The sequence below is a fragment of the Canis lupus genome, chromosome 20, assembly GCF_003254725.2.
Source record: "Canis lupus dingo isolate Sandy chromosome 20, ASM325472v2, whole genome shotgun sequence".
NCBI classification, from domain to species: domain Eukaryota; kingdom Metazoa; phylum Chordata; class Mammalia; order Carnivora; family Canidae; genus Canis; species Canis lupus.
This window is the reverse complement of record NC_064262.1, coordinates 14,899,519-14,921,077: the sequence shown is the minus strand read 5'-3', so window position 1 is coordinate 14,921,077 and position 21,559 is coordinate 14,899,519. Positions and strand designations below refer to the sequence as shown.

The 21,559-nt window shown below is 36.4% G+C and overlaps 1 protein-coding gene across 13 annotated transcripts in view; it reads left to right on the top strand.

The window, feature by feature from the left end:
- CNTN4 (contactin 4) overlaps window positions 1-21,559 on the top strand; it is a 922,691-nt gene that overhangs the window by 536,242 nt on the left and 364,890 nt on the right. The window lies entirely within an intron of this gene.

Here is a 21,559-nt window from a genome sequence, read left to right as displayed (position 1 = left end):
ACACTGGGCAGTCATTTAATCTGCACAAGCTTTATTCCAGAGACAATAAAATAGTCATAAAATAGAGCCCTCTCAAATAGTTAAGCACACTGCTTCCATTTTTTTTTAAGATTTTATTTATTTATTCATGAGAGACAGAGAGAGAGAGAGGCAGAGACACAGGCAGAAGGAGAAGCAGGCTCCATGCCGGGAGCCCGACGCAGGACTCGATCCCAAGACTCCAGGGTCACGCCCTGGGCCGAAGGCAGGCACCAAACCGCTGAGCCACCAGGGATCCCCCACTGCTTCCATTTTTACTGCCATATCACATCCAGCTCTAAGCCACCATCATCATCATCTCTTGCTGAAATAGACTACCAATTATCACCACAAACTCTTCCCATCCAAATGTGCACAGTTGTTTGCAATTTGAACTTTGTTTCCCCTTCCATCAGGAAATAGACTATATTTCTCTATCCCATTTTTCTGGGCTGTACTTGTGACCTGCTTTGACCAGCAGAATGTAGCAGAAATGACACTTAGGAGAGTAGGCTTTAAGAGGACTTGAAGCTTCTGTTTTTGCCCTCTTGATATGTTGCCTTGTGATCATCACGAAAGGAATCCAGTCTAACCTACTGGAGGATGAGACCTCCTATGGAAGAGAAATAAGGCAAACCAGTCAACTGCCCACACCAACTGCCAGACATCTGAGTGAAGTCACCTCAGACCTTACAGTCCAGCTGACTCCACCTGAATGTAAAATAAGTAAGCCCAGTTGAAAGAATGGTACAAAATAATCAATCATTATTGTTTTAATTACAGTAATGATTTTGGAGTAGTTTGTTACACAGCAATAGGTAATTGAAATACTAATCCTGTATACTGCATACACCCTAACTGGACAACATTCTTAAATAGTATATGGTGTCTGTCCTTAATTGAAAGGTGTTTGTGGACCAAGGGAATCTAAATAGATTTTTTAATCACTAGCAAATAAACTCTTCAGAGTCTGTAACACTTTGGGTTTTTTAGACTAAACTTCTGAGGAATATGTGCATATCAAATAACTTGAATCCAGTAACAGGTGATGACTGCTCAGGAATTAACACACCAGACTCAATTGTGAGGCTTAAATACCTTCTTGGTTGAACAGATATTATGTGAGAAAGGCAAGTCATAGTATCCCACACATTTAATTTTAATTAAATATGATGTTAATATATATATGTGTATATATGTATGTGTGTATGTTATATATATAACTTATGACTGGTTTATCTTAACACGAGCTTTAGGATGTCTGGGAATTAATACAGTTTTTATGAAGATAGGTTGAACATCATCAAACAGCATGGTTTATTGTGAATTTTTGTTTTAAGCATTTTAAGCAGTTGACTTTAAATTCCCAACAGATGGTGGTGGCAGCAGGCAGGCACTCTAGTCAATGAGAAATCAAAGTGAACTTTTAAAAGAGCTGATTCTTAGACTTGGAACAAAAAGGAGTGAATGTTAGAAAAAAAATAATAACAGGTTTTCTATGATGCATCTTATTATGTGCAAATCAAAAAATTGGGAAACTAGAATTTGCAATAAATACAAGAATGTGTATTTTACATTATGGAAATATAAAGCATTTAATCAGTTAGGAGAGATTAAATAGGAGAGAACTTGAATATTAGCTGTCACTAAATCTTTTTCGTACATAATAACTTAAGAAATGCAGACTAATGTGTTTTTCTCCAACACAGCTTACCAGAGGTGCTTTCTAAAAGATTGTGGTTTTTCTATTAATGATTTAAAGTGGGAAAAAAAAATAGTATATTTTCTCTTAATAGCCCATTTCTTAGGATAGTGATGATTATGTATATATGCTTGCTATTCCTGTTAGTAGTGACTGTGCTTTTAATACAGTTTTGGGAAAATAAATGATTCTTTTTTATTAATCATTAAACTACTTTCTATAGATTTCTGAGTGCTTCAAAGCATAAAATATTATTTTTGAAGAAATTCTTATTCAACCCTGGTTAAAAATAACCTTACTCATCTTTGGTCATATTTATGCTTGCCTTGTCCTTAAAAATACTGAGTACAATTTCTCTTATCAAAATACATTTTACAGATTGTTCACCTTTATCTTACTAGATAATTGTTTAGTAAAAACCCAAACCAAGGTTATATGTCACTTTTTCTTTTTAGTTATATTTGTTATTTGTCTTTTTGTCTGATCCCTGCTCAATGGTAGTAGCAGTGGTGGTTGTGGTTGGGGATTGAGGGACGTAAAGGTTTATTTGAAGTAAGTGACCAGAACCATCAGAATTATTCTTCGCACAGAAAGACCATGTTTGCAGATAACCTTTCTGTTTTTATTTGCTATGCTATATCTTCTGTATCCAGGATTCCCCAGGCCATTTTTGCACGGTTGGTTTATCAGCATGAAATGGAATAGCTCAAGATACAACACAGCCCCTCCAAATGTCAGGCACATGAGAGAGCTAACAAACTTCATCAAATGCCAGTAATAGGAAAAGAACTGTATGACTTATGAAACAGACCCATGTTAGTCTTTAGGACTATCTGGCTTTTCTCATGCCTTAGAAAGTCAACAGATGTGATAACTCCCCAACCAACTGGTTTCCTTTCCTTAGTTGGGTGATCAAGGGAGTAAAATTACAGCTGCTGTTTTAGCTGCAAAAATAGAGTCTTAAATTAACCTTAAAAAAAGGCACACATACTTTACTGAAATGCCCTCTATATCTATTTTGAATTTCAGTTCATTGAATGCCCTGAAAATTAAATAAACACACAACACGGCTTGCTAATATCTCCAATGAGGTGCTTAATTCCCCATCTTAATCAGCCATTTTCCATCCCTTTCCTTCTTCCTGCCTATCTGTCAAATGTTCCTTAATTAAGAATTATTCTTAATTACAAAGTTTATGTGTCATTTTATTTTAGAGGTAATTAATTAAATTTAACACTAATCGTTGGGGATATTGCCTTTTCTGCACACACGGTTGCTTAATTATTGGAATACCTTGAATCCCTTGACTGAGAGGAGTAGAGAGTATTGATTTGTTTTGTGTCTGGTATGTGGCAGCTCATACTGAATAGGACAGAGACTCAGGCCATCGACCAGACAAAGAAGTAGGAAACATTTTTTTCTCAACTGATAAAGGACAGTGAACAAATGCACTCTGGTAATTCAGTACATTATGTGGAGTCTCTGAGGGGCAAGGAAGTGTGATGATTATGGATAAAATTCAATCTTACAAAGAATAGCAAGAGTGAAGCTATTCTATAAGAGTCCATGGATACTTGCTAGAATGGATTTTCTAATGTGTGTGGGGAGGAGATTATACTGAGGTCACCCTGAGCAGGTCACCAGTTGGAAGGAAAGATCCAGTGAGCAGATGAGGGAAGGGATACATTGGATTTTAGTTCCTTCTTCCCATCTTTTCCCCTCACACATTCTCAGATTTTATGTCCACTGTCACTTTCTCAGAGAAATCTTCCACAACTAAGTATATAACTTTCCTTGACATCATTTATCATTATTATAATTTAAATGTGTTTAGTTGATTACTTAATTGTCTGCCTCATTCAATAAATGAGGTCTCTTGAAGGGCAGAGATAATTTATAATTTTGTTTATCATTTATTTGCCATTTGTTAATAATTCACAGAGTAGACACTAAATAAAAATTTTAATGAATGAATGAATTTTAAAATATTTTCTATTAGCTGTAAGTTATTTGACCTTTTTTAAGTAATAAGTGTCCATTGTGTTTGTGCTTCTATATTATTAAATTCCAGGAACAAAGAATGGATGAATAAAAGCTAATCCCTGCCTTCAAATATTTATAGACTATAGAAGAAGAGAAGCTCATACAATCAAATACCATATAAGACAGACTATATACAAACTCTAAAAGATATAGAAACATATCTCTGTGGAAACACACAGAAAGCAGAACTTCCAAGATAGGCAAAAGCTTTAAAAATGCAGAGATTATTTGAAATCTACCTTGAAAGTAGTTTTAAATAAATGGAGAATTAGAGAAAGGGCATTCAGGGAAGAAGTAACAGGATGAACAAAGGTTAGGCGCATAAAATGAATATGATGTTAGCAAATTGCCAAAGATTAGAAGATGTAATGGCATTGTAATTGAATGCCAATTCTAGCAAGAATCCAGTGAGACAAGCATTCCCTGCACTGCTGGCAGGACTGCAAATGGATATACACTTTCTGGAAAGTAATTTGGGTACACATATCAAAATATTTGATATCCGTATTTCATAATACATATCAGTTTTTCTTCTAGGAATTTAATGATCAGAGATATGTATGATTCTTTATGTTCAGAATTTTTTTATCGCAGCATAATCAACAATACATTAACAAGCTGAACAAACAGTTGTAGGTCAATGATTAAAGTTTAAAATTTCTGTGGGATGAAAATCTATGCATCCATCAAAAAAATCATGTTTTTAAAGAGCATTTAATGACATGGAAAGGTGCTTGGAATGTAATATATATATATACATATATATAGTAATATATGTATATACATATAATGTATGTGTATGTAATGTAATATATATATAATGAAAATCGAATATAAAGCTGGTTTCCCATTTTAATTATTTATTTATTTGTTTATTTATTTAGTTATTTATTTATTTATTTATTTATTTATGATAGTCACAGAGAGAGAGAGAGGCAGAGACACAGGCAGAGAGAGAAGCAGGCTCCATGCACCGGGAACCCGACGTAGGATTCGATCCCGGGTCTCCAGGATTGCGCCCTGGGCCAAAGGCAGGCGCCAAACCGCTGCAGCACCCAGGGATCCCCTGGATTCCCATTTTAAAAAGTAAAAATATATTGGAAGCAAAAAGGGAAATACCAATATGCTAATGTAATAACATTAATTACCTTTGAGTGATAGGTTTACAGAGGCTTTCCATCCTCTTCTGCATATATTTTTTGGTGTTTTCCAGAGTTTCTACACTGGATATATTACTTTTATAACAATGAACACAAATATATTTGAAATTGTATATGTTATAAAGAAAATTGGATAGGATAACTAATGGCTAAATGAAAAAATGGACTGTGAATGTTTTTAGAAAATGAAACTAGTGTCTTACAGATTGTTTAGAACCTGGTGTGGGTAAAGCCTTGTATTATTAGGTATTCAGAGTAATAGGAAAAAATATATGATCTGGTTCTCAATTCAATTATGTTATAATCTTTGGGAAGATTCTGGGAAGGTAAGACATATAATTTAATAATAATGTTAGATACCAGTTGTAGATATACCATGGGACAGGATTTATAAATTGCCAAACGTGTGGTATATAAGTTAGGGGCTAGAAGTCCAGTGAGAGATTGGCTTATTGACTAATTACATGGAAATTTAAGTGCTTTTCGTCATCTCCCAGCCATGTTTCCTTGGGGTACAGGTGGTCATACCAGCTATGCATGGACACATGGGCTCTGTAATCACCTAGCATGGCAGCAGAGGCAGAGAGTGATGCCTAAACATATATAGGCTGACTGAGAAGGTGGGGAGAAGGACGGTATAGAGATACTAGACCTTATATAACTAGGGATCCAGAAACATGTAGATGCTATTCATTGGCTTTCCTTCTTCAATTATGCATCTTTCCAAAGGACCTCACACTAAATATCTAAATGATATAGGTTGTATGCTATAAAAAGTAAAAGCATAGCATATATGATGAACATTAACTATACACATAAACCTATATGTGTATATATGTGTGTGTATGTTCTGTATATGTATACATATACATATATGCCATTATTGTGTGTGTGTGTGTAAGTTTTAGGAATCACTCAGTTTCTATGGCAGGTGATTATATAAACACACTTAAGTGGAATTACAATTTTTATTTCTTGTTGCCACCAAATTGCTTCATTCTGAATTATTGTTGAATTACTCAAATGACCAGAAAATGTACCTTGTTGAAATTGAAAATGTCTTATATTGGAAAAGAACAAGAAGAATATTTTTTAGAGACCTAAGAGAATAAACAAATTCTCTATTGAAAGTATTATGCCAAATTAAAAGTGTTAGATGAATAGTTCTTAGATGCTTATTTAATATTTTTGCTCTTTCAATAATGAATTTTCATTCATTTACAAATATTTATAAATACACTACTATGTGTAAAGCCACTTGATAAGTGTTACAGAAAAATAAAGTACAAATGAAGGAACAAGAATATTGACAGTCTACAAATAACTGAGAATTCTAGAATAAATAAATGTACTCATTGACTGTTAAATATTCATTATTTTCTTTGGAGGACTTAGGAGATAAAGGTGTTAATTTTGCCCTCAGGGCAATTTTAGCTGTTGACCTTAACCTATGGACTTATTATCAGGCATCTTTTTGGAAAAGGTGTCCTGTGATTTAGGCTCCAGATTGCAGTAGGTGAAGTCAGACGTCTCTCAAAGATGACAAATTTGATGAAAATGATTGTTTCTCACATCCAAAATTCATAAGCACACTGTAATTCAGTTAAATTTATGAATCTAAGTCATTCTAACTGCATTTAGTTTACAAGCTCCCTACTTTAATGAGTAGTTAGAATTTGAACATGTATGGGGCTAGAAGCAGGCAAAGGGAATTTGGGGTGATTGGAAACACCAAGGTGAAGTACATGAGGTATATATAAAAAATGGAGAGTAGCTGCATTTGAATATATGGAACTGGATAATGGAGGATCTGTATTGAAAGGTAAAGGGATCACATCCCTAACCACTAAAAATTGTACCCTCTATCCTATCATGAGTCAATTTCCAAGAACCATTAAGCAAGGGTTAATCTTCACTTAATTCAATAAAAGTGCCCTGTTTTCCCAGTTTCATTTCAGTTAGGCTTTTACAAAACAGCAAATTTTGCTACTATTTTTCATAAGATGGTTTTCCTTCTGTTGCCAGCATCCAGGTGTGTGTTTTACATTCTGTGAAACCACAGGAGTGACTGGGGACAGACTGTACCAATCACTGACCCCATCACTCAGAACCACTGAGTTCTGTCTTATGACTTTCCTGGGTAAGGACATTTTCTCTTCTTAGATTCCCTATAAGTCAGAACAATCCAGCACCATTATTGTTATAGAATGTCCATCTCCCAGAATGTCAGAAACTCTTTACAACAAGAAATGGAATAGAAAGACAATGTTTTGCAGACTTGGGTATAGTTATTTTCAAACAGAAAGGGAAAATGACAAGAAGAGATTGAGTGGAGTAAAAAGTAAAGATAAGACTGCTGACTTGAAAAAATAGTGAAGACAAAATTGATAGACCCTGTACAAACACACATATCTTTCTCACATACACACACACACACATACACACACACACACGGCCTCAGTCAATGACTTCGACAGAATTTTGTTGATAATGTAATCTTTCTGATATTTTCAGTGATAGGAATATAATTACATGCTCATTCTTGAACATGTTTTACTAAGTCCCATTGAGCATATGTCTACCTGGTAATTAAATGGGTTAATACCTGTAAACATTTAGACCAATGACTGGCACGTGTGAACAAATTTCCAAGTGATTTTTCGTTACATTGAGGTTAATAATGGCATTGATGATGATAATGGCTGGCAATGGTATAATATTAACTTATTTATTCCTTAGAAGAACTCAGCAAGGTTATTCTTTTTAACCCTTTTGATACTTGAGCAAGGATAAACTAAGAGATGTACCTAAGTGTCAATCCTAGATATTCTGATTGAATTCTGATTCTTGACTGGGAATGTTCCAGTGGCCTTTTGGGTGGCAGGTATTTCTTAGAGTTCTTTTAGGACCATTTGCCTTAGAATTACTTGAGTTATTTGCTTAAACACAGATTCCTGGGCTCTCCATTAAAGCTCCTAAAACAGAATCTCTGGGGATAGGTCCCCAAGCCTGGATTTTTAAGCAACTACCCAACATGATTCTTAAGCACGCTTAAATTTAAGAACTGTTATTCTATCCAAACTTGGAAATAACTCACAATTATGTATTATATAGGGATTCTGCCTTAAAGGAAGGCATTCATTTGATGAGGACTGGTGAAGAACACCAGCTATAAAATGTCTTTTACCTTGTTTCCTGCAATTCACAATATTAAATATTTATTCTTTTGGTTCCCAATGTACCTATAGGAGTTTCCATTTAAAATTTAAATACTTGGGGAAGCCATTAACATCCATTAGCACTCTGTGTGATTTAGAGATTTGAAAGTCCATCATTTAGCAAGGCTTCATGGGGAGAGGAAGATGAATGAATCCCATTGAGTACAATGAAGAGAGAAGGCAAGGAGCAAAATAGATCAACCTAACTGAAGTATTGCTTTGGAGAACCCTGGACAGCCGCAGGAATATGAAAACAATGGATCTCATCTCCAGTTGCTGGGAAGCAAAAAAGGGCAAATTGTAGAAAGTTATAAAAACAGGTTTAGATATATTGTTAGTAAGGGTGGACCCCAAGGACCATTTCTCCATTTCCTTCCCAGCATGGCCTGTGATAGAATCTGATGCCTCACCCATGTATTTAAAGGTCTAATGCCAAGTACAGACGTCCTAGCATAAATCATGGAACTAATAAGCATGGACCCTGAACAAGTCAAACAAAAGTTAAAGCTAGATTTACCCAAATAACAGCAATCAGTAAATTTTGTTTTGGCAATAAAAGCTTTCAGTTATGAATACTGTTTCCCCTGAATTATTCTTTAAATTTCCTTAAAATTTTCAACTTTTTTTCAGTTTTCATAAAATAATTTGACAAAACTTTATATCCATGTGACTTTCTTGTTATCTGTATGAACATATCATTGTACAGATTGAAGTGATAAAAGAAGGGTCAGGAAAGCTCAGACAAGATGAATTGGGAGGAGCAGATAAGAGAATACATTTAAAAATGTAATTAGCAAAAAAAAAAAAAAAAAATGTAATTAGCCAGGCCACTGCCTTGTTCAGGAACCAGTATAATAATCTGTACTTGTCTGAACTTGTGGAAAAGAAAGATTAGCCATACATTCTTGTGAAATGGAAACTACTTCATTTAGTGATGAGCTCTTTACATAGCCGTTAGCTTTGGTCATTGAAATATACATAAACATTACTGTTCTTAATCTGCCATAGTTTCCTTGTATGTACATTATCTACTATCTCATCTCTAACCTTAAAATGTCCACACCATGAATTGTCTTTGTTAGGGTCAAGTAATGGGAGTTAAAATTCACGATGACTTATTGTGAAACTGAAGGAGGACATCTGAAGAGAAGCAACTTAGACATGATAGTCTTGGAAGTAGTGAAAGGGAGAATATTTTAGGTGTCCTAACATCCTTTGTATTCCTTTAACATAGGAGAAATGTTAAAACTATCCTGAAATATAAGAATTCATATAAACGCCTGAAGAAACCAATGGAAATAGTATAATTTCTCCCCACTACATTTTTTTTCATCTACTTCTATTTCATTTCAGGAGGGAGCATTCCTCCATACGGTTCACTAGCATTTGGTCTTGTACTGAGACAAGATCTATAAAGATTCCTTCCAAAAATGTGGATCTTTTGACAATTATGCAAACAGTTTTAAGGTTTAGAATTCAAGAGGTAAGCTTCTTGGGTCACAGTAGTGATTAAAAGGAGGAAAACTAACTACTTTTTGTGGGTTTATTTGGTTAAAGCATGAACTTTATCTGTATTTTCCTTAATAGATTAAAACCTTGTTTTCCCCCTGTTTGAGCCCTTTGTTATTTAAATTGTATTGTAAATGAATTAAAGAGTCTTAAAGTGGATAGTGGTGGCTTTGGTTTATATCAGTGGACACTTGACAATGGTGTTCTATTCTAATTTCCAACCTCAGTTACAGTAATGTTATACTCTCTGATTCAGGGCAGTAGAAAACCCAAACCACAGACTAGCCTGATTTTTGTTTGGGGGAAATGAACCAGCCAATTCCTGATAACCCTAACGGTATTTTAATCCCAAAGTGCATGGAATTAAAATAATTGCAAATGGAAGTACACACAAAGAGAACTAAACTCTGAACAGAAAACTAGCTCCCCAGTTGTTTGTAGGAGGACAAAGGCACTTGCTCTGGAGTGTATGCAACTGCTGTTATTGAACAAGGCCCTTAACTTGAGGACACATTTATTAACATAGCAGATGAGTGCTGTAGGGGAAGTTAGCAATATGCATGATACGTGCAGCCTGATAATGAAACAACTTTCTAGCAGTGTTTAACCTTTTTATCAATCCAAAAATACCTTCTTTTAACTTAACCTTTTTGGTCCACTTTAACTGTGTCCACAGTTGAATTCTTGAATGTTGTGGGAGAAAACAAATTGGTGCTACTAAAATTTCATGGTGTCCAAGTGGAAATGCCTGGGAGCCCATTAAACATACAACTTCAGGCTTAAGAACAAGAGCCAAGCTAGAGATTTAAACCTGAAAGTCCTTAGTTTAGAAGTGTTAATTGATGCCAACGTGGGTATGACCTCATTGGAGAAAAGGATATGCTTTTAATAGAGAACCACGATTTTTCTTCAGCCTATAGAGTTTCACTCATTTGAATATCACAAAATCTAAAAGAAAAGTCTGGATATCTGATTTCTGTTATGGAGACTTGCAATCCTACATAGCAGGATTAGATTAGAGCTGAGAAGTTGCCTTCTGTAGACAGGACAAAAGTTCTTTAGTTCTCAAAAGTTCCCACCACTTACTGTTGATTTATTTCATCCATTTACATGCAAGACATTTGAATTTGCAATTTCTGAGAGACAATAGTAAATATATATCTTGGCCTTTGATTTCATTCTCTTGCTAGTTGAAAGGGCAATTTTTTACAATTGAATGAGGGTTAAAAAAGTGGCTTTTTGAAAGGGTTGTTTATATCAAGTCATTAGAGAGATGGAACCATCATATTCGAGTAGTAAGAAACCTCAGCAATTATTTACTCAGCAGTTTATTCTGCAGATAGAGAATAAAAAACTCAGAGTCTGGGACAGTGACTTGCTCAGAGTTTCAGTGAGTTCACATCATAGTAAATGATAGAGCTCAGGTCACATGGTTCTTCTTAAAGTTTGGAATCTTTCGTTTTTACATAGACTGACATGTTTCCTCTTAATTGAACAGAAAAGTTTAGTACTTGTATCTGGATGGGAATAAAGAGACACCAAAAAAGAATTTAAAGCTTGTAACTAATTTGATAGCTTACTAAAATATGAAAATATGGCTTACAGATTTTGAAGGGATTGTAAATTTACTTATTGTGGTTGTGCTTCAAACAGTGCCCTTTAAAAAATAATCTGCTTATTTCTACCTATTGAGAGAGAAATAGCTATTTCCTCAGTGTTTTCCTTTGGACCACATTGTTTTTTTTCCCCAACATAGTTCTCCGTGCAACAAATTAAATGGCCCACAGATACCACCTTCCACCCAAGAATCAAAGGAATCATTTGGTGTGAAAGGTATGAGTTGTGCCAGGCACAGCACCAGCCAATTACTGATTACCCAAGCTGTATTTTATCTTCCTCAATACATGGAATTAAAATAATTGCAAATGTGTATATACACATAGAGAGAAATATATCATATGCACACAGCTGTCTGTTGGTGGGAGGACCAGGGATATTTGCTGTGGAGTGGTGTGTGATTCCTCTTATTGAAGAAGGTTAAGGCTTAACTTGAGCCTGCATTTATTAAAACAGCAGATGAATTCAGGTGGCTTGATAATGAGGAGCCATCCAGCAAGGTTAACTCTTCAACAAGGTTACAGGTGTGAATAGTCTCATCCCATTACAAGCTGAAAGATTTTCAGAAAACACACTTGGACCTAGTGTTTATCAGACTTCCTGCCCTCCATAGGTCTTTGTAACCCCCACGGGGAAGGCCTGGAGCCGTTACCTGAGCCCAGGTCAGTGAGCTGAGCTTTCTATGGCCCTGCCTGAGTCAGAGTTAAGCATTGAGATGGTTGTAAAAGCTGGCAGTCTGAGAAAGGTTAAACTAAGGAGCAGGGCCAAGATGAGGAGATAGAGTTCTTATTGAGTCCATTGTGGTATATGGGAACTCTCTATTAAATCTTCCACAATTGAGACTGGAAGTTTAACGCAGCAGAGAGTTCTAGAACTTGCAGACATAAACAAGTAACAGTGGTGTGTAAAACTTCATTTCTTTATTTCCTTTAAAGCAATTTATTTCTAACTCCAAAGCTCCATCCAGTCTTTGCCAGATTGGTGAGAAAATCACATTTTTTACTCTTACTGGAAACAACCCAGTCCCTAAAGTTGTATACTGGAGATGGGGAAGGATATCTAAATTCTAGTCTGTTAAAGTTTCCACTGACATTCTTATTGTCAAGGCCCAAGTTCAAGGTTCCTTGAAATATGGCAGCTCTCAGCTTTTTTGCCTCTAAAATGGAATCTCTTATAATCTCTAAGGTTATAACATCGGTACCTTAGATAGCTGCTCCCTAGGCACATCATGGAGTAACCCAGTGGTAGAGGAGTGCTGGCTTGGCACAGTGCACCACCCTTGCAGTACTGCGTTCATTCCTCAGTCCAAAGGGATCTTGATATTCTTCTTGTTTAGGACTCATGCCCTACCCCATTTGTCTGACTATCTGCTTTTATAAGCTCTTTGCTATTCCTTTCAGGAGAGAAAGACAGAAAGAGGGGAGCAGAATATTTGGCAATGGCTGCTGCTAATAAACATTTTACGATATAGGGTGCAATTCCATACAACAAAGAATTACATCCCCCTAAATGTCAGTAGTATTGAGGTTGAGAAATGTGACTCTATGCCATATTTAATAGGATCAGGTTAGAGGTATTTGGAACTGATTATAAGAGGAAAAAATGAGGGAGAGAGGAGGGGATAGTACTAGAGAGGAATAAATCTGTAGGAGAGAGATTATTCAGAGAACCAGGATAGAGTGAACTCTCTGAAATCCACTCTGGGATTAGCAGTGGAGAGGCTGATGTGCAAAGTCTACATTTTTAATGTAATGCTCTGGGCCCGATTCTTCCTACCTCTTCACTAAGAGAATTCAGTGGCTCTTACAGACACTGAGCAATTTATACCTCCCTCTCCACCTCCAGTACATACATAAAAGTTCTAATCAGTCCACTGTTTCATATGTATTCTTTATGAAAAGCCAGGCATGTCGTGTGTGTGTGTGTGTGTGTGTGTGTGTGTGTATGTGTCTGTGTGTGTTGCCATTATGCCCAAGAGCTGAGACTATGTGTCTTGTCATTATTTTGTATTTTGCTTGCTCAGTACAAACTGAACATGTAAACTTAGAAAAAGTCATCCCAGCCTCTGATGTTCACACAAGCTATTAATCCCTCCTATTTTTTCTTTATAGTCCGCAGTTCCTTTGGCTAGCTGTTACAGGAATAGGTTTCCAAAATGAAATTTCTATTCCATTAGCAAGTAACATGTTCTATAGCTTGTGAATATTTTGCTGTAGGTACCATTTCAGTTAAATTATGTTCTCTGGCAGAGGTAATGAGAAGCAAAATTGCTCTACTTTTGGTTACATGTATCCTTCTCCAATGAATATGCTCACCATGAGACAAAGCAGTTTGGGGCAAAGTCCCAACTATGTTTAAATTTCTCAGAAAAGCCATTCAGCATAATGGACTAAGTATGATATTTGGGATAGTCCAGACATGTACCCCTGTACTAGCTATGAGGTTTTGGATAGGTTTCTAACTCTCTAAGTCTTATTTTCTAATCCACAGGTGGGGTAATACTACCAGCAGCACAATTTAGGCAAATAATCCGTATTTAATCCAAGAGAGATATTGTTGTTGCTTTTACCATTCTTAACAATATCCTCATCATTTTCAGGAAAAAATGTTAGCCATTATTAAGTAATAAATCTCTACTGCCACTCTCCCTAGAGCAGGGGTTAGCAGACTATTACCTATGGGGCAAGCTTCACAGTTGCCTGTTTTCATACAGCCCATAGGCTAAGAATGGTTTTACATTTTGTTTAACTGCTGAAAAAATAAGTGAGGAATAATATTAGTATTTTATAACACATGAGAATTATATGAAATTCAAATTTCAATGTCCCTCAATACAATTGTACTAAAACACAGCTATCCTCATTCCTTTATGTATTGCATATGACTATTTTCACATTATAGCAGCAGAGGTGTAACAAAGACCCTTGTTCACAGGACTTAAAATATTTACTGTCAACCCCAGGCCTAAGAGAAGCGTATACACAGGGGACCATGTGAGAAATAGCTCCATCAAAAGTAATCACTTTGGCCCTTGTTATCTTTGATGTGAGCCTTGCATTCATAATCAGGGTTTATTTTTATATGTGCTATGTGTCATGCATACAGTTTGTCTCTCTCCATTGGCAGTTAACCTGACCTATCTTACTATGTAATTTCAGCTCTTTGAGGGAATATGTGATGATTTATTTGAGACATTCCTCAAGAACTTCTCAAATTTTATTCTTTATATGCCTCATTAACCATATTTTAAATCACATTACCCATAGATTGCCCTCAAAGTGGTTGAAAAATCTACCCAACAGTTCTCAAAATAGTATACTAACAAAGAGGCAGAAACATAATTTTATTTATAATATGTGATAGTTGTGGTGTTAGTTTTGATAGAGGAGAAGGAGGAAAAAAAAGATTCAGACTTCCTCATAATAATGGAGTGATGATGGCTGATGGCACAAGAACTGTTGTCCGTGACTGGCTTGGGAATCACATGATCACAGTTCCAAGGCAGGTGTAATCAAGGTGGGAGCCCTCCGCACCAGGGTACTAAGAATAAGGAATTTACCAGAAAGTAGTAGTAACTATTAATTGCAGGGTCTAGTTTTTCCAGTGTAATATTTCATCATGCTCTTTACCTGAAACCATTGCCTCAGGGGAATACACTAATTAGCATAGCTATCAACAACAGTAGTGCATATGCATAAGTCATAACATATGTATTTTGACTAACAAATTGTCACAGTAACCAAAGAGGGTTAGATGTACTTTCTCTGTGCTGTGAAAAATGTATGTTAGAATAAACAAATAATAGAGCTTTATTTTCCTATTGTTTATAAGTAAGCTAAGCTAAAATCCATGTGTCTCCTATCGCAAATATATTTATAGCCTTCGTTAGCACACCAGTGTGAATCAACATATTAGACAAAGTGGATACCTACCTATTAGAGATGATGACATTTGTTCTTACTGCTTTACAGAGTATCCAGGAGTAATGAGTGCCAACATCCTGCACCCTTGTTATTATTAGGGAGCAGAATGCAATCCAGTTGATTTTCATTTGGTGTGTTGCATAAATTACATCTCAGATTCTTAAAGTTAAGTGGCACACTTGGACCCTGGAGAAGTAATAAGTTTCTCAGTAGGCAACTGGCAATTCTTCCTGCTTATTCACAAATATTTGAAGATGCAATCCCTTGACTAAGTATTTCTGCAAATAGCAGGAAGTTAAGTTGGCAAGAAACCGCTTTGCTTCTAAGAGAGTTTGATCCTCTTTTGGAAAAATGATAACCTACGGTGCCCAGTGCTTTCCCTCCACTACCTGTGCCCTCCCTATAAACGGTTCCGTTTGTTTCCCTTTTCCTGCCAGCCTAGTTTTTCCTCTATGCAGTTCAGTGACTGGCTATGCCTTCAGTATTAGGGCTGAAGAAAGGGAATGCTGGTTCCATCAGTTGTTTTTGGAACACTTGGATATTTTCTTTCTTTTACTCTCTTTCTGAATATAACAGAAAAAAATTTTTTAAAGATTTTATTTATTTATTCATGAGAGACACAGAGAGAGAGAGAAAGAGAGAGGCAGAGACATAGGCAGAGAGAGAATCAGGCTCCATGTAGGGAGCTTGATGTGGGCCTTGATCCCAGGACTTCAGGATCCCACCCTGGACCAAAGGCAGGCGCTAAACCACTGAGCCACCCAGGTGTCCCTATAACAGAAAATTTAAGATTAAATTTATCTCTCCGAAGTTTATTGCTGTCTATTTCTCTAACACATCCTGCAACCATAAATCCTGAGATTTCTTTTTAAATTCTCTTTAGTAAATGTTTTTTGTTATACACCCATTGACATATCAAACATGATTTTATTTAATCTTGTGATGACTCTATCAAGAAAGGGAAGTATTCTTATAGAAAAATTCTGAACTTAAATGTGTAAAAGCCATTTTTACTTCCTTGCATTTGTTTACTATAGATTAGAATAGTTAAAAGTAGTTTCAGGGGATCCCTGGGTGGCGCAGCGGTTTGGCGCGGGCCTTTGGTCCAGGGCGCGATCCTGGGGACCCGGGATCGAGTCCCACGTCGGGCTCCGGTGCATGGAGCCTGCTTCTCCCTCTGCCTGTGTCTCTGCCTCTCTCTCTCTCTCTCTCTCTCTCTCTGACTATCATAAATAAATAAAAATTTTAAAAAGTATATTTAAAAAAAAAAGTAGTTTCAAAAGACTAACTTGGTACTTCTTCAGTGCATGCCTGTTCCTGAATTTTTTTAAAGATATATTTATTTATTTGAGAGGGAAAGAGAGGCAAGGGTGAGGGGCAGTGCAGAGGGAAAGGGAAAAGCAGACTCCCCACTGAGCAGGGGGCCCAACACCAGGGCTTGATCCCATGACCCGAGATCAAGACCCAAGCCAAAGGCAGACACTTAACCTACTGAGCCACCCATGCAGCCCTCCTGATTTTTTTTAATTTAAAAATCTTTTCATAATATTCTTATGAAAATTCTCATACATTTAATTTGAAGTAATATAGTGAGCCCCGGGATTCCCATCACCTAGATTTTACCTTTAACATTTATTATATCCATCTCTTTACCTATCCATCTCCCTGTTCATCCATCCGTTTATTTTTTTTCTGATGTATTTCAAAGTAAACTACAAACATCCATACACTTCTTCCTAAATACCTAGGCAGCATATCATCAATTAGTGTTAAATACTTGTTTACAGGCTTTTCTTTTCCTTTAGCTAAACTGTGAATACATTGAAAGGTATAGATCCTCAATGACCATTTCTTGAGATTTGAGAAATGCATATACCTGTGTAAATCAAACCCCTATCAAGATAGAAAACTCCTCCTTGTCCCTTCCAAGTCTGAGTTGAATTTTAAATCAAATATCAAAAGATTGATTTTATAAAATTTTCTTTAAAACTCGTGGAGACAGGAAAAACCATCAATTAAATTCACAGATTAATCCAGGGTAGATTGCCTTTAGCATGACTTTATGAATATCCTTGCCTTGGTTTTCTTCTTTGAATATTTTAATGACATTTGGCAGAACCTGCTTACCTATGATGGCAGTTATATCTTTGTTCTTAGGCTCATGCCAGTGGACTATTATCTTTGGTCTCATGACCATCATCTAATAGATATATTCTAGTTATGATATTTTTCCAATTTCTTGACTTTTGGCTAGAACTTTTTTGTTGCTGACTGATCCTTAAATCTAAGTAGTCGATGATCTGCTGTTAATTATGTGTGCCTGCCATTATTACCCTATGGGAAAGATCACTGGTCCTATCCTCTGAATTTCTTTTGAAGAACCAAAAGTCCCAAACAAGCAAGTGGTTTTCCCAAGATTGCACAGTTCAGAAGTATCACAGCAAAACTTTGAAGGCGAGTATGGTAAATACCTGTCTGATTCTTTTTAAAAAAATAAATGTTCCTTTATTTTATTTTATTTTATTTTATTTTATTTTATTTTATTTATTATTTTATTTTTATTTTTATTTTTTTTTTTGCCAGATCTGTGTTAGATGCAGGTAGAACACAAAAGGGGACTAAGACACAATCCTTACCTTCTAAATACATATGTTTGGTAGCCAAAAACACCCAAATAGATATTTTCAATTTTCAGTATGTTTAAATAGTAACATGTGGTGGCTGCTCTAAGAGTGCCTAGGAGTGTCTGTTAATCCATCTGGGCTTTCAGGCAAGGACTTTGGAGGATAAATCAGCTGAAATGTGGAAAAATGAATACATGTTAGCCATGAGAAAAGAATGGTAAGAGAAATTGCTCTAAGAAATGGAACATTTATTTAGAAACAGTATCTGCTATTCTAGTGTTAGGGAGAATCTGTGAATCAAAGACCTAGAAGAACATACATCATCCTCTCAAGAACTCTAGGAAACAATTCACAGGGAATTCTCTAAGAAGGTCAGTGTCCCTCTCTGCACTGCTGAGTTTCCTCTCCACTTGCTGAGTTGCTAAGCCCCAACTTACTAATGGGACAGTTCTCAAGCTTTATTTTAGTGGCTCCCTATTGCCTCTGATAATCAATACATTCTACTCATCTTAGGATTTCCAGTGCCTTTCATCAAGGACTTTCATAATAAAGCCCTGATCTAACTTTCTAATCCTTACTCTCTCACATCTATATTCGTATTGTACCCAACTCTGTAACTCTCCAGTTTTCACACCTTGGTGCCAGTGTGTCTTTGCTCAAGCCTTCCCCCATTCCTAGAATTCTCTCTCAGCATCTACACTTTAAAATTCCATGTGTCTGTCAATTTTTTCTTCCTTTCCCCATGAGAAGCCATCTTTTGTAAAATTTCCGTAGTCCTTTGCCCCCTTTTATTTTATTTTATTTTTTTAAATTTTTTTATTTATTTATGATAGTCACACAGAGAGAGAGAGAGAGAGAGGCAGAGACACAGGCAGAGGGAGAAGCAGGCTCCATGCACTGGGAGCCTGACGTGAGATTTGATCCCGGGTCTCCAGGATCGTGCCCTGGGCCAAAGGCAGGTGCCAAACCGCTGCGCCACCCAGGGATTTTTTTTTTCCTTTTTTTTTTTCCTTTGCCTCCTTTTAAAGTCAAACTCTGATCTATTGTCCTGCCTCAGCTAAGTCTAGCACAACTCTTGGCACAAAGTAGGAAGTTATTAAGTATTTGTTAAATAAGATAATGATTTCTACCTATGTCAGGTATACTTCTAGACCTAGAGTTTCTCTTAGGTAGGGTCTATGTTCTGTGCATTTTTGTATTCCCAGAAGTCATAAAGGGTTTGAACAAATATCCAAATGAACCTACCATGCTTTTCTTTCAGATCTATAGTTTTTCAGTTATTCTATTTATACATAATCCAAATCCAGGCAAGGAATCGTTTCAGCATTGGACCTCACAAAAATGTTCAGTTTTGTATCTTCCTACTACTCATAATGGCTTTTAAGTGAACTATTTGTTATTGAATTTTAAAAGAAATCCTATAAATGATGTAAAGAAGGAGATAAGGAATAAAGTTTTAGTTTCGGAGAGATTATCTGTGTCATTTGTTCATCTATTGGCTACTTACTATATGGCAGACACTAGGCAGGAGCAGTGCTGGCATGGCATGGCAATTTTTCCACTTCTGGAATATATTTTAGTAGACCCCAGAGAAAGATTAGTCATTTTTTGTCTTAATCCTTAAGTATGAGAAACTATTGAGTGAATCAAGGCCTTCTTTCTGCAGACAGCCCCAGTTACTAAAAAGCTCTTCTGTATGCTAAGTTTTATACTACCTCCATTTACCTTTTTCCATTTAGCCACATTTCTGTCTTTGGAGTCTCCAGAATCAAGTAAACTACTCTTACACATAGCACCTTTTTCCGTATTGACAATTCACAACATGTTCTCTACATTCTAAGTCTTATCTTTTTCAGAGCATGTATACAAAATTCAAAATGATTATTTTTCCAAAGGAACTGATTTCCATATTTGCTGTTTTCTTTTAAAAAATATTTGTTGTCAATTCCATGTACTTCACTCCTCAGTTTATTTTGTACAAGTCTGGTGATAGGCATATGATGGGGGATATTGGTGGGAGGGTGTTGCAGAGAAAATGAAGAGGGCTTAATTCTGTCCAAAAGTATATGTTTGGTAGAGTGGAGACCATCATTTTGTCAGATTATTTCAATATGATACTGTAAATTATGTCAGAGATAAGGGAAGCTGTACTGCTAAAAACACCCAGGAAGATAGTTTAGTCTAATCTGAATTTTGGGAAATATTTTTAGAGAAAATGTCACCAGAATTAAATCTGAAACGATGATCTAATATTAGCCAGGAGTAAAAAAAAAAAAAAATGAAGTGAGACTATAGGAGTTAAGGCATTGAAGTAAGATGAGTATAGCAGGTGGGGGTTGTGGAGATATAGTTATTTTTGAAGAATGAGATGTGGCAGAAAATGGGCTCATAGTGATGTATGTATGTTTTATAAATATGAATATGAGTATGAAGCTATATTCTGATGTTTTAATTAATAAATTTTACCACAGTTTTCTTGTTGGAAATTAGAATTTTTTTCTCTACAGCCAAAGACATTAGCTAATGTGTTAGCTTTTCAAGGGGTCATAAAGAATCAACACTGGTGGTCGTAATGACCTGATCATAATGACCTGAAATAGTATAATAAATAATTTCTGCCAAGCAGAGTTTTAGGTACTGCGTGTTGTAAAAGATATAAATCAATGACAGGTACCTTAGTATGGAGGTTTGCCGGATGCTTCATTACCTCTATTACCTGAATAAAGTAACATATTTGATTCTTGCTATACTATTAATATTAGAGGGAAAGGTTTTCATTTTATTTCAGAAGAGTTGTATCCCATGGATTATTTGCATTCCAAAAGCTACATTTTATTTGATGTTTTCCAACTTAAGATAGCTATTTAGGTAAGTAATTGCTATAAATGGACAGAGCAATATTGTATAATCACTGTGAATACTTAACAAGGGAATTTTGTGAATTAAATTATAAATTCCTCTACTGTTCACTCGATTTTTTAAAAAAGACTTTATTTATTTATTCATGAGAGACACAGAGAGAGAGGCAGAGACACAGGCAGAGGGAGAAGCAGGCCCCATGCAGGGAGCCCTACGTGGGACTGGATCCCCGGACTCCAGGATCAAGCCCTGAGCTGAAGGCTGGCGCTAAACCGCTGAGCCATCTGTGCTGCCCTGTTCACTGGATTTTACATATTGTGGGACCCAGGAAATTTAACAAAAATCCCCTACCCCTGGACAAGCAGAGCAAGACTGATTCCATTTTGTGCTGCACCCGCCACCTCCTGTATGACCCCCACATGACCTGCTTATTGCTTAAGGCGCTGCCCCACCCTAGTCAAGCCGCTGGGCACCCCCTTATGGAAATCGGCTCATAACAATGTAACCCTGCCTTGTGCCTGCCAAAACTGTGGATTCTGACCAAAGTAATAGGCCCCCTCAAATGGATACTATAGGGTAAAATGTAATTCAATTGGCCACCTGCCTGTGGACCAACATGACTGTGCAACTTTCTGCGCATGTTACAATCCCACTGGCCCCTATAAAGCTGCTACTCCTCTTAGCCTCAGGGTCCAAGTCCCTGCTCCCCTGTGTCGGGTATACTTGGACCCAAGCTAGAGCTTGTAAATAAACCCTCACGTGTTTGCATCGGTGTGTCGGCTCCTTGGTAGTTTCTCGAATTCACAATCTTGGGCACAACAATATCACTCACCTCAGAACTTATTGCACAATCTATAAATGATGTTTGAGTTCATGCTTCTAGATT